Here is a 12,689-nt window from a genome sequence, read left to right as displayed (position 1 = left end):
GTGCTGTGAAACCTGACATTCTGGGTGTCATTTATTCCTTTTCAGTGCTTGGCCTTCAGCTGCTGCTGGTTGTCTGCTCTCTGCCTCAGGCTGTCTGAGAACCTGAGAGGAGCCATCGATAGTGGGAGGATGAGTTCCTGCTGTGAAGAGGACAGTCGCTGTAGGAAGACCCTTACCTGGTGTCCGGTCAGTAGTCTTGGTGAAGTCTCCGCCTGTGTCTTTGTGCCATGTCACCTGTTCCCAGAGAATTGTACCATGGGGTTTAATCCAAGAGTTGGCTGAAGGGAAAACTCCAAACCACGATCACAGCCCTTTTCCCAAGGTGCTGTGATTGGAGACCTGGAGAACATGCTCCTTAGTTCCCAGCACCGTCTGATCCTTGTTCCTTCCTTGGTCAGCGGGTGGCTACTAGTGAGCTGGCTGTATATATGGGTTCACAACTTCCTCCTCAGGGTGATGAAGGTCATTTGGGGGGTAGATAATGGGACCAAATTGACAGCAGTGTAGGGGTTTACTGTGTGGCTCAGGCTTTGTTTCTTGAAGTACAGATTGGCTTTCAGTTGTCTCATATATATCCTTATTCTACAGAAATCATTGGTTAACTTTATTGATTCCTTTGAATATAAAGAGGGGAGGGTAATGCTCAGCGTATTTATGTTCTTTCCTGAAAGTGATTATCATAATTTTTTGAGTCCAGGTCCATAGCCAGTACCCACTGTTTTAATACAGAGCCCATAAAGCTTCCCCCAGAGATCAAGGCACGCACCGTCCTAGTTACCTATTGCTAATGGCCTGAAGGGGCTTTATACTCTCAGAGCTGCTGTAACTCCTTTAAGATCAAAATCATCTTCTAAGCTACAAGCAAAAAACTAGAATTCTTTTAGGGTGACTAAAACAAGCTGCTGCAGATGCTTCTGAATTTTTCTGTAGCCTTTTGGTGTAGCTGGTTTTGTTGCTGAAGTTGTTCACAGCCTGGAGGCAGAAAACATTGACACAAAGGTACCATGACACTTGAGGAGCTGCATGAACAAAGGCCTCCCCCCCAGAGTCTAATATGTCTGGTGCAGGCTGGGCAGTGTCCCTTGTGGCACAGTGTGACTCCTTTCTGGGCAGTCAGCAGGTCTGGTGCACTTGTGGTCCATGGAGACTGAGTGCCAGGTGAGCCAGAGCCGGGTCCGGGAGGGGTGAGAGGGCTTCTGGCAGAGGGCTTCTGGCAGAGGGCAATTGCCAGAGGACTCAGTGTAGCTGGGAATTGCCAGAGGACTCAGTGTAGCTGGGAATGTCCGTGCGCTTCCAGAGCCAGGGTCATTTCTCCTGCTCTGTGGCTTTTTGGTTCTTGCTTGGAAGGAAAGAACAAAGCCGAGGTACACATGAGCTGACCCCCTTTCTGTTGCCAGCCATGAAGGTGCCTCTCGGCGGGGTTCTTCCTCCAAGAGAGCCACGTGTCTGGGCAAGGTCGTGGTCCATCCAGCTGTCCTGTGCATCTGTCTGTGAAGCTGTCTTTCCATGGAGCGTTGTCTTTTGTACCCCAGTCTGCTGGCTGTCTCGTTCAGCAGGAATACTTGACAGCTGATGCAGCAGGATGTAACCGCTGCCTGGCAAGGTGGTTTTATGCCCCCAAGGAGCTGAGTGGGGATAAGGCCATTTCTAGCTGAAAGGACTCTAGGAAGGGCTGACCCCTTTATGTCACTGAGTCTTTGCGCATACACACACACAGACACAGACACACAGACACACACACAATCACAGAGACACAGACACACACACACAAACAGACACACACACACACACACACACACATAGACACACACATAGACACACACACAGACACACACACAGACACACACACAGACACACAGACACAGACACACAGACACACACAGACACACACAGACACACACAGACAGACACACAGACACAGAGACACACACACACAGACACACAGACACACACACACACAGACACACAAACACAGACACACACAGACACACACACACACAGACACACACACACACACAGACACAGACACACAGACACACAGACACACACACAGACACACACACACAGACACACACACAGACACAGACACACACAGACACACACATACACAGACACACACACAGACACACACACACACACAGACACACAGACACACACACAGACACACACACACACAGACACACAGACACAGACACACACAGACACACACATACACAGACACACACACAGACACACACAGACACACACAGACACACACAGACACACACACACAGACACACACAGACACACAGACACACAGACACACACAGACACACACACACACAGACACACACACACACACAGACACACACACACAGACACACACACAGACACAGACACACACAGACACACACACACAGACACACACAGACACACAGACACACAGACACACACAGACACACACACACACAGACACACACAGACACACACAGACACACACACACACACAGACACAGACACACAGACACACACACACACATACACACACACACACAGACACACAGACACACACAGACACACAGACACACACAGACACACACACACACTCTCTCTCTCTCACTCTCTCTATTTCAGGGGGTCTGTCTTGAGGTTTTTTTCAATTTTCTTACAAGTGTGTCAGTACCTGGTGTTTTTCCTCCAGCATCTCTGCTCTGCTGCGACTGCTGGGTCTCGTGTGGTCATACTGGTGTGGCCCCAAGTGACTCAGCTGTGCTGCAGAATGTGTCTGGGCTTGGACTGCTGTTAAAACATCAGATGAGGGAAAAGCCTGGATGAGAACTAACAGTTTGCTTTTCCGTGCTGTGTCCTTGCTTACGTTGAGCAGAGTGACTGTTCTCTGTGTCTGTCAGGGACATCTTTCCAGTGTCTTTCTGGTCGGAGCTGTGCAGTCGTGTTGGGCAATTTGATGGGGACAGAGAGGGCTTTAAGCTGGGGACTGTGAAACCAGACCAGGTGTTTGGTGTGGCGGTGAATGATGCAAATATCCTCCTTTCTGCAGAAAGGCTGAAGGATTTGGTTCCCAAGGATATGCTGTCTGACATCAAAGCACTTGACAGGTCTGAAAGGGGGTGGGTTTGGCTGAGCAGTGGCAGCTGCAAGTCAGAACTGAACACGGCAGGGATAGAGCAGTGCGTAGGTGTAGTGTGTGGCCATGGTCAGCCGTAGCTGTCCTTACTGCCACGGGAGCTGATCAATCCACCACCTCTTGTCAGCCTGTTCCAGCACCTCACTACTCTCTCTGTAAAAAAACTTCCCTCTAATATCTAATCTAAACCTTCCTTCCTTATGTTTTAATCTATTCCCCCTTGTCTTGCCAATGTCTACCCTTTTAAAAAATTGATTCCCCTTCTGTTCGTATGTTCCTCTCAGGTACTTGAAGGGCTGAAAAGAAAGAAGATGGAAGTCTTCTTCATGCTTTTAGCAGAAGAATGTAACACCTTATTTTTGCAAAGAGGGGGAAGGACATGGAAGTGGAAGCACGATTCTTTGGAAACAAAGAGTGCCTGCAAATCTCAAATAAGATCACAGCAAAACCCCAGCTCGCTTGCATCCCTCCTTGCTGCAACACTTTTTCCCCCCTGTGTTTAACAGCAATAGTATGCACAAATCCTCAAAATGTGGGAGTGGGCTTAAATGATAATCCATTCCTGAATTTAGCATTTATCTACTAAAACTGTATCCTTTGGAGTAAGAGTGAAAAAACAGGCAACAGTGGATAAAGCAAAATTGCATCAAAATAAAAGGACTGTTAGCAGATGCAAAGTACCTTCTCCAACTCCAAAGGTCAAATCCACAATTAAATGAAACTCTGATTTTCACAACAGACAAGCTGCATCTGAATGAATGCAACAGAGGTGGCAATGAAACATTTGCTGTATTAACAGCATCCTTTTAATGCCATTACAAATTGCAGAGACAGAAGGTCACAGCATAAACTTCCCATTTCTCAAGAGACACTTTTTTCCCCAACATGAATACAAAAAGAGAACATCAGCAGCCAACAAAAACACTACAAGAAAGAATAGATAAAGACTGAAAAACAATGGGGAATTGACAATATTTTGGTATATAGCATACAACAAGCAATTCAAATAATGTTAAATAACTGATAATGAACATCAGGAAACACTGCAAATGTCACGGGGCTTTTTGCACCATGGGATCACACGAGGTACTGTGGATAGAGAGCACAAGGCATTAGTTGCCTGAGGAAATCAGGATAAGCACTGGTTTCCCAGGCACGGCAGTGAAAGCAGAATTTCAGGGAAGAATTTGAGGAATAACAAGGGAAGGAGATACTTAATGGAACTCTGTTACTGACAAGTGGAGGAGACAGCACACAACACAGCCAGCTCCCAAAAAAATTAATTATTTTTTCTTCTTTCCTCCTTTTTTAGCATTGTTGCTGTATTTTGCCTCCAGTTGTGCCAACAGGTCCTCCGTTTCCATTTTTCAATGTTGATTTCTGCTTTGAATCAGCGCTTTCACATCATCTTCTCCACTGAGGCCCGCTTCGTTCTTGATCTTTTCTGCCTCTCTCGATTCTTTTTCTGCCCAGCATTTTCTTGAGACCCTTTTCTGCTTTGACTCTTCTACAAAGCCTCGGTGGGATGGGACTTCTCCGGAATCGCTGGCCTTTTCTATGATTTTCCATATTCTGGGTTTGTCTGTATAGTCCAGGCACAGCCCAGACTCCATTACCCTGTCCATGTCCCCCTCAAAATCCACGTACACGGCTTCAGTACCGGCCAGCTCTTCTTGAGAATTTTTATAGCTCTTTTCAAAGTCTTCAGTGTCTTTCAGAGAGACCTTCTTGAAGAGCAGCCGCCAGTCCTCCTGCCAGTCCCGCTCACCGCGAAGGGCCTCGCCCTCCTAATCCCCCGTGCCCTGCTCATCGTACACCGTGCGCTGCTCCGCGTCGCTCAGGACGGCGTCCGCCTCACCCAGGATCTGGAACCGCCGCGTCACCTCCTTCGCATCAGGCTCAGCGCGATCAGGGTGGACGCGGAGCGAGGCGCGGTGGGAACCGCGGTGGATCTCCTGGGCTGAGGCCTCCCGGCGGACGCCGAGGACGCGGTAAAGGTCCGAGGAGCTGAAGGCAGCCTCACTCTGCTCCAGCAGCCCCATCCCACTGCGGCGCCGGCACCGCCCCCGCCCACTAAGAGCGCACCAACAGCCGCTGCTGTTAGAAAGTCTCTTAGTTAAAATGTCCTCATTTCCAAGTGCTGCATGTTCGGTCTGGCTGAACCCCGTTGACAGTACAAAGGGCCTGATGTTTGTTGCCTCTCTGGCTAGGGGGGTGAAAAACCATTAGAGGGAAAATGCACACAGAGGTGCGTATGTGCAACATGCATGTCTGTATTTTTTGTTCTTGGGCACCGGTTTGCCTGTAGTTTGCTCTGCTTTCCCCAGAGGCACACAACAGCCCTGCTCTGGTTGTTGGCATTTTGATCCCATGTGTGTGCACGTGTGCGTGCGTGTGTTCTGTATAGCCCTCTCCATCTCCTTAGATGCTCAGTCAAGCCACTAGCTGGCCCTGAATGACCTGTCTTCTCAGTTACATCATGTGCAGACACAGATGGGCCCCAGGCCTATGGCCTCTCCAGTAGCTGTGCCTTCTGCCCACCAGCCCAGCCCTTGGCTGAGACCTCCCCAGACTCTCCCGTACGTGGCCCAGACTCGTGGTCTTTCCTGGTTCCCACAAGTGAAGCTACTTGTCATCTATGCTGGGCTGGTGTCTTAGGGATGGTGCTGGCTGTGAGGAACTGCAGCCCCTTCTCCTGTTGCTGCCACTTGGAGCAGGACTCAGAACCACCATTACATAAATAAGCCAGGACAGACTAGTGGTCAGCATCCCCCAGTGAGTCCTATTCCAGGCAGAGGCACTTGCTTGGACTGTTAGGTGATACTTGTGGCCCTGTGGGGTCCCTCACCCTGGAGCCAGGCCTTGGGCTGAGCAATGGGCTCGCTTGGAGCAGGGCCGGGCTGCTCCCCTGGCACTGCGCTCCTGGGGTGTCCCAGTAAAGAGACAGGTGATTGAAGTCGTCCTCGTCAAAAGGCCTGTCTCATGAAGATATGTCACCAAGTTTTCTGCCCTTTTCAGAACGCAGCTTAGCTTGGGGCACTCCCAAAGAAGCTTTAGCTTGTGAACTGAACAAGAGCCCCCTCGTTGTCATCACAGCTTTCCTCGTGTAGTCAGGGTGATAGGTTCTCCTTGCAGAAATGCCAAAAGTTCAACAGTCATATAAAAGTTTTAGCTGGAATTGCCTTTGGTTTTGTAGAGAAATGCTGTCCCCTGAAGGAAATCTTGTAATGTGTCTCTGAAGGGTGCAGACCTTGAGGAGCAGGCTGCTCAAGAGTGAGTCCCCGTGTAGCTCCCCCCTGCCCCCCTACCAAAACTTTGCCATGCAAATCCCATACACAGTTCAAGGAGGGAAGCAGTGGGAGAGGATGCTGTGTGGTAAATACTGGGCTGATCTTTTGTTGAAGCAGCAAGTGATGGAGCTTTTTGGCATTTGGGAGTTTAGCTGGAGCAGAAGGGGCTGGAATAATCTTGCCAATGAGCATAAACTTGTATATAGGAAGTTCCACCTAAACATCAGGAGGAACATCTTTCCTGTGAGGGTGGTAGAGCACTGGGACAGGCTGCCCAGAAGTTGCGGAGTCTCCATCTCTGGCACTACTCAAAGTCCACCTGGATGCTGTCCTGGGCAGCCTGCTGTAGGAGATGTGGCTCTGGCAGGGGGGTTGGACTAGATGCTGTGAAGAGGGCCCTTCCAACTCCCATCATTCTCTGCTTCTGTGGTAAGTCACAATGGTCAGCGTGACATGTAGGTATGTGTCATAATAGAGCCTGATTGGGATTGGACCTGGAGGTGCTCATTAGCATTCTGTAACTGCTGAGCAGGTAGGGTGTCCTCCAGTAGGTCCTGTAATCACTCAGTCTTAATATACCCTGAGTTGGTTGAGGGCTGGCCTTTTATTCTTCACAGCTACACTGACTAAGGGCCTGGAGCATATCCCCTGCGAGGGGGATCTCTCCTTCTCTGGAGATACTCCAGACCTGTCTGGACATCAACCTGTGTGACCTGTCCTAGGTAGGCTGCTTTAGCAGGGGAGGTTGGACACGATGATCTCTGGAGGTCCCTTTCAACCCCTACAATTCTGTGATTCTGTGTTTAAAAGGAGTTTTTTGGGAATAGGTGCTGGTGGCTGTTTAAGGAGGACGTATTTGGAAAGATGCTTCATGTGTAGAGAATTTGGGTACAGACAGTGTTCACACTGGCCCCTGGCATCTTCCTTTTGGATTGCCAGTTGTGGAAAGATCCTCATCTGAGAGGGTCTTCTGTGTATGTGCTGGGTGGGTTTCTGTGTTGCCTTGTGAATCAAAAGGACCACTTCACCTTGTGACTTTTGGTAGATTTAAGTTGCCCTCCAAATCAGTGTTCTTAGCATTGGAAGTGCCTTCATTTCAACTTTTCTTCCATACTTAAGAGTATTTTTATAATGCTCAGTTGAGTTGAGATACTGAGGAAAGTTGGATGCAGCCAGAGTGGTCTTAGTGTTTCTGCCTGTCTTTCATTCTGCCAGTGACTCTTGGCTTGTGCATGCTATGTTCAGATGTTGATTTTGTGTACTGTTTTCAATGTTTTGGTTTGTATTTGCCTGTCCTTGCTCTTACATCAACTTTTTGTCTTAGTACTGCAGAAGCAGTTCAGCAGAAAGTGGACGACATGGGGAAGAGGCGCAGAGGACAAATGGGAGAAGACCCTGGGGTATTCCACAGCGTGGGCGCTGCTAATCTGTTCTGTTCTTTTTGTATAACTGGTGTAGTCCAGATAGGGAAATGAATTAGTTGTGATTTTAATTTAGCGGTTCCAAAACCCACTCTACTCTAAAAGAACAGGAGGTTTTGCTCCCTAATTGGAATGTAACATCTTCCTCTTACGGCTGGGCTACAGAGAGAGTCGTAAGGGTGGGTGGTGGAAGACTCTTCTTCAAGAGATATGAAATAGCAGTGTTATGCTGAAATCCATGTCTTCTACTACGCTTTCTGAACTGCCTTGTGAGTTTTGAATGCATGCTCTTTGCATACAGCTGTTTCAGGGCTTGGGTTTTCACTTCACATCTTAGTTTTGCTCTATGAATTTAGGTTCTCCTGTCCTTTTGAATGAGGGGCACTTTGTTTTAGAAACATCCTCATAGGGTGCTTTCACAGGTTTTTCTTTAGATCTGAGTTACCTTTTTGTTTTTAATGAAAGCAGAATTGCAGGTAGTTTCATAGAATGATACAAGATCCTGAGGTGGGAGAGACCCCTAAGGATCAGCGAGTACATCACCCCTCAAGTGCCCAGATGCATGTTTTATCTGCTAGACATTGTTTTTCCTAGGTTTTGCCTGGGTTCTTGGATTATTGATCTGTGATTAATTGATAGACTGGGCTTTGTATTTGAGTGTCACATGTACAAAGTCCCATTTTAGAGCAGGAATTCTTGTCACTGCTCCTGGGTGCCAGTGATGTACCTGTTCTCTCCTCCTGTACCTTACTTCAGTCGTTTGTCTATATGGAGCACGGTGATGATGTTACTACAGGGGCACCCGATAAAATACGCACGTCAGGTTTTCTGCATGCCTGTGACTGATCTTTCTGGTTTGGGGGTTGTTTTTTTCTTATTTAGGAGAACCTCAACGGGACCTCCAAGGGAAAGAAAGAAGTGCCAAGAGCTGGCAAAGAAATAACTGATGAGCAAGGTGGGAGTGTGGCTTAGTTCTGGTTTAAGTTTTCTTTCCTATGCTCGAGCCAAAAGCCTTGTCCTAAACACTTGACACAAGCTGAACTGTGGGGCATTTTTAGTCTCTTTAAAACAATGATCCGTCTTGCTATTGGCATTACAAGCTATAGTCAGGGCTGTACTTCAGGGCTGTACTCCAGTGAGCTCAGAACAGGTATTCAGAGAGGAAAATAATCATCAGGCTTCTCCAGAAAGCTTACAAGATAAAAGGCAGCAGATGGCTGTGCACAGGTGGGAATACAAAGAGAAGTTATTCCTCAGAAGGAGGAAGAGCAATCTCACTACAACAGGAGCGTGCCAGATTCCCTGCTTGTGAGCAGCAGGGAGAGACTTCTCAGGAAGTAAGGCAGGTTGCCAGGTGTGTATGGAAAGCTCCTGCAGAGTGTGAAGATCAGCAGAGGAGCAGAGAGAGTTGTTCCATTCTGTGTTTAGCTGGTGATTGGAGGAAGCTGCTGTCCAGGCCTGTAATTAGGAGCTGTCACCCCAGAGCTCAGCGGGCAATTAAACGAGCAATGAGGTTATTTGGTAAAAATGTAAAAGGCCATATTGACTTTATGCTTGGAGCGAGGGGGGAAATGTGAAGGTTTAGTGGGAATGATGGTTGTGATGAGGGCAGTCGGCCCAGCGATCCTTGTAGGAGATTTCTGGATGGGACAGAACGAGGCAAGAGGGTGCTTAAGGACAGGAAAGGATGTGGTGGTAGTTGAGCCAACCAGTGTTAGGTTTTGTGATGGACCAACCCTGCACCCCCACAGCGGAGCTCAGAGACACAGTGGCAGGAGGGGGAGCCCAAAGAAGACCCCAGTGGGCTGCTCCCAGGGCCGTCAGCCCATCCAAGCCCTACCTGCACAGGCCCAGACGAGCGCATGGGTACGCAATGGCAGGCACCCAAATCAAATGGAGGAGGAACAGCCACCTGGGCCCCTCCAGGGCTCTCCCAGCAGAGCAAGGGGAAGGACACGGGGAGCAGAAAAGCAGAGAAACTGAAGCCTTTGTGCCTCAAGCCTCAGCTAAAGAAGATGACAGAACTGTTGTTACTAAGACCGATGAGAAGCCACCCAGTCATCTCAGCAAGGACAGAACCTCTGTGTAGTGCATTCTGAATTTAATTTACAAGAGTACTTAAGAAGTTCAGTCTTATCTCAATGTACAGTTGTTCTGCCAGAAGAAAGTGTTGAGAAGGATGAAGAAGATGCTCAGAAGCATTATCACCTTCGAGAGAGGAGGAAACCTGATGAGGACTATCAACCACCACTGAAAAGTAGGCTCTCTGCAGGGTTTCTCTTCAGAGCTGATTTCTTTCTTTGAGATGGTTTTGGAATGAAAATGCATACGGGCACTCAACTTCTCTTTGCTTTCAACAGAACCAAGGCAAAGTAAGAGCAAAGTTTCAGACTGCTCTTCAGATGGCAGTCAGAGGTCCCCATTTGGAAGTCCTCAAAGACAAGAAGACTCCTGCTGCCAAAGAACAGACAGGTTCGTGAATGTTTGGTGATGGTCCTTATTTCTCAGTAGTGCTGTCAGTGACACTGCTGACTAATGCTTCCAGAGGTTTTGGATTGGTGGGAATTACAGATGAACGTTAGGATTACTGCTGTGGTAGTCCAAGGGTAGAAGGAAAGCAAGTATTGAGGGGGGAGGCCATACTTTTTATTAGCCATTAATTATTTCAAATGCAGCATTTGTTGTCCTCGATGAGGTGATTATGGAGGGTGGGGCTGAGATGATGTAACTGAAATTCTCTCCTTCTTGACTTGAAGCCAGAATGTCCTTCTGAAAAAACATTTTGCTCTCAGACTTTTTAAGCTTGGAGGATACCAGTTACTTTCTTAAAACTAATTTAGGAAGAGGGAGACCCTGTGTGGATTTACTTAATCACTCAAGTACTGATTTTGGCTTCTCTTTGGAATCAGTTCATGTTTGAGTAGGAAACTGTCCTTCACCAAGAAAAAGGCTAAATGAAATTAGAAATTCTAAATGACCACAGTCATGACAGAGGGGGTTTGGATCCTGCAAGCAGCGAGAGCATGGAGCACGCTGTCTCTTGCTAGATATGAGGAGCACTTTGCTCAGCATCCTCAAGAGCAGACAGAGAAGGACGGGTTCAGGAAACTGTCTTTTTAAACCGGTGTAGAAGGTTTGACTTTCCACAGAGTGGATATATGACATGAGGTGAAACTCCATTTCTATGTGTGTGAGAGAGAGAGGACACCATGAATCATTTGTTTATGCCATTTCTTTGCAAAACAGTTAAACATTTTACCTTCCTAAGAAACACGAAATTTCCCTGTCACAAGGGATATCGTGTAACGGCTTTGAAATGAGATTCATCAGGAGAACAATCGTCTGAAACTAATAGATCTCAAAGGAAATTCTGAGATGGAATTCATTTAAATGTTGATATTACTTAGTGTGTACTTGGAAGTGTGCTTTGGGGGGTTCTTCTATCACCCAAGTCATGGTCAGTTCACAGTCTGCATCTGTGGAACTCCTTGTTCACAGCTTGCATTCATCTGTGTGTTGTGTGGTCTACCATGGATATTCATAAGTGCTGAGAGTTGTCAGTTAGCCTGGCTTCATGTCTGGAGTGACCATTTTCCTTTGTTTACTCTTGGACATTAAATGTAAACCATTTGAACAAATATTTACCTCTTTACGAGGTTGATCTCACTTAGGTGGTCTTCTGGGTTCACCTGCTGTCATCATAAATGTAAAAATCTTCTAGCTGCATGCTAACAAATGCTTTCCTCTTCCTCTCCTTCATTCAAATCAGGTGTCTTCCACTAAACCTCAAGAAGGATCGAAGGAAAAGGGGAGCAAGTCTGGCTGATGTTGATCCAATGCAAACAGGCCATTCAGTAAGTAATGCTAGATCAGCGTGCCAGCGAGGTGTTTGCAGTGTTTCTGAAAGCTTCCAGTCACGTGCTGCCTATGGGTAACCCCCCTAATGGAAAGGGGGTTTACAGTTCTACTCTCAAGCAATTTGAAAACTGCCCAGAGCTCTTCTTTGTGCTGACACAGACTTTCTGATGGAACCTTGTCAAGGTCGTAGCTTTCTGTGATGTATGAGATGTGCTCTGTTGACTTTCTCTTTAGGTACGATTTGATGGTGTGGGTGGTCTTTCTGACCACATTTCAGCTTTAAAAGAGATGGTCATTTTACCACTGCTTTACCCTGAAGTCTTTGAGAGATTCCAAATTCAGCCTCCAAGGTAACAGATACTGTGTACATTCTAATTAACCCATTTTCCTGAGAGTATTCAACTGAGCTATCAATATGTTTCCATGCTTCAAACTCTTCAGCCGTGTTGGTGGGTTTTCTTAGCATTAGTAAAAAAGAATTTATTTAAAATGGGTAGAATCTAGAATCCAGCTGCAGCAAGGGCGTCCTTTGTCAGTGCCTTGCCTTTAAAAGGAGGGCTTGGGGTGTTCTTGTTTTGAGTTCGAGGTACAAGCCAACTTGATTGGTTTACAAGCAGGAAGGAATACTATACCAGTAGTCAACTGTAATTCATTGCTTGCAAGTCCAGTGTTCTCTCTCAAGAGTCTTTTGTTGCAAGTGATCAAGCATGACTTTGAGAATTGCAGCCACAGCGTTGCAGTGGTGGTTGTGGTTGGGGTAAAATAAGAGTCTGTCCACTTTTTATGCTGCTAAATTAGTTCTGTGTTAGGAAATAAGTAAAGATGTAATTGTTAGCTTTGTATGTGTTTGATCAGCAAAGTTCAGTCGTGCTACAGTGAAATATGACTTCAGATTCTTTGCTTTCAGTCACTTTGAAAGTATTACAAATAACGGAAGGAAAGTCTTCCAGGGTTTGGCTTCTTTATGCACTGAAATTCTTTTGGAAACAGCAACGT

General features: G+C 47.0%; 1 pseudogene across 1 annotated transcript; it reads right to left on the bottom strand.

The window, feature by feature from the left end:
- Nucleotides 1-4,407: 4,407 nt before the first annotated feature.
- On the bottom strand, nucleotides 4,408-5,166 carry LOC311202168 (dnaJ homolog subfamily C member 9-like; annotated as a pseudogene). The gene has a single exon. The product of its transcript is annotated as a dnaJ homolog subfamily C member 9-like (transcript).
- Between the last annotated feature and the right edge of the window lie 7,523 nt (nucleotides 5,167-12,689).

This window comes from Gallinula chloropus (assembly GCF_964237585.1).
Source record: "Gallinula chloropus genome assembly, chromosome: 29".
Taxonomy (NCBI): domain Eukaryota; kingdom Metazoa; phylum Chordata; class Aves; order Gruiformes; family Rallidae; genus Gallinula; species Gallinula chloropus.
This window is presented reverse-complemented; position numbering and strand designations above follow the sequence as displayed.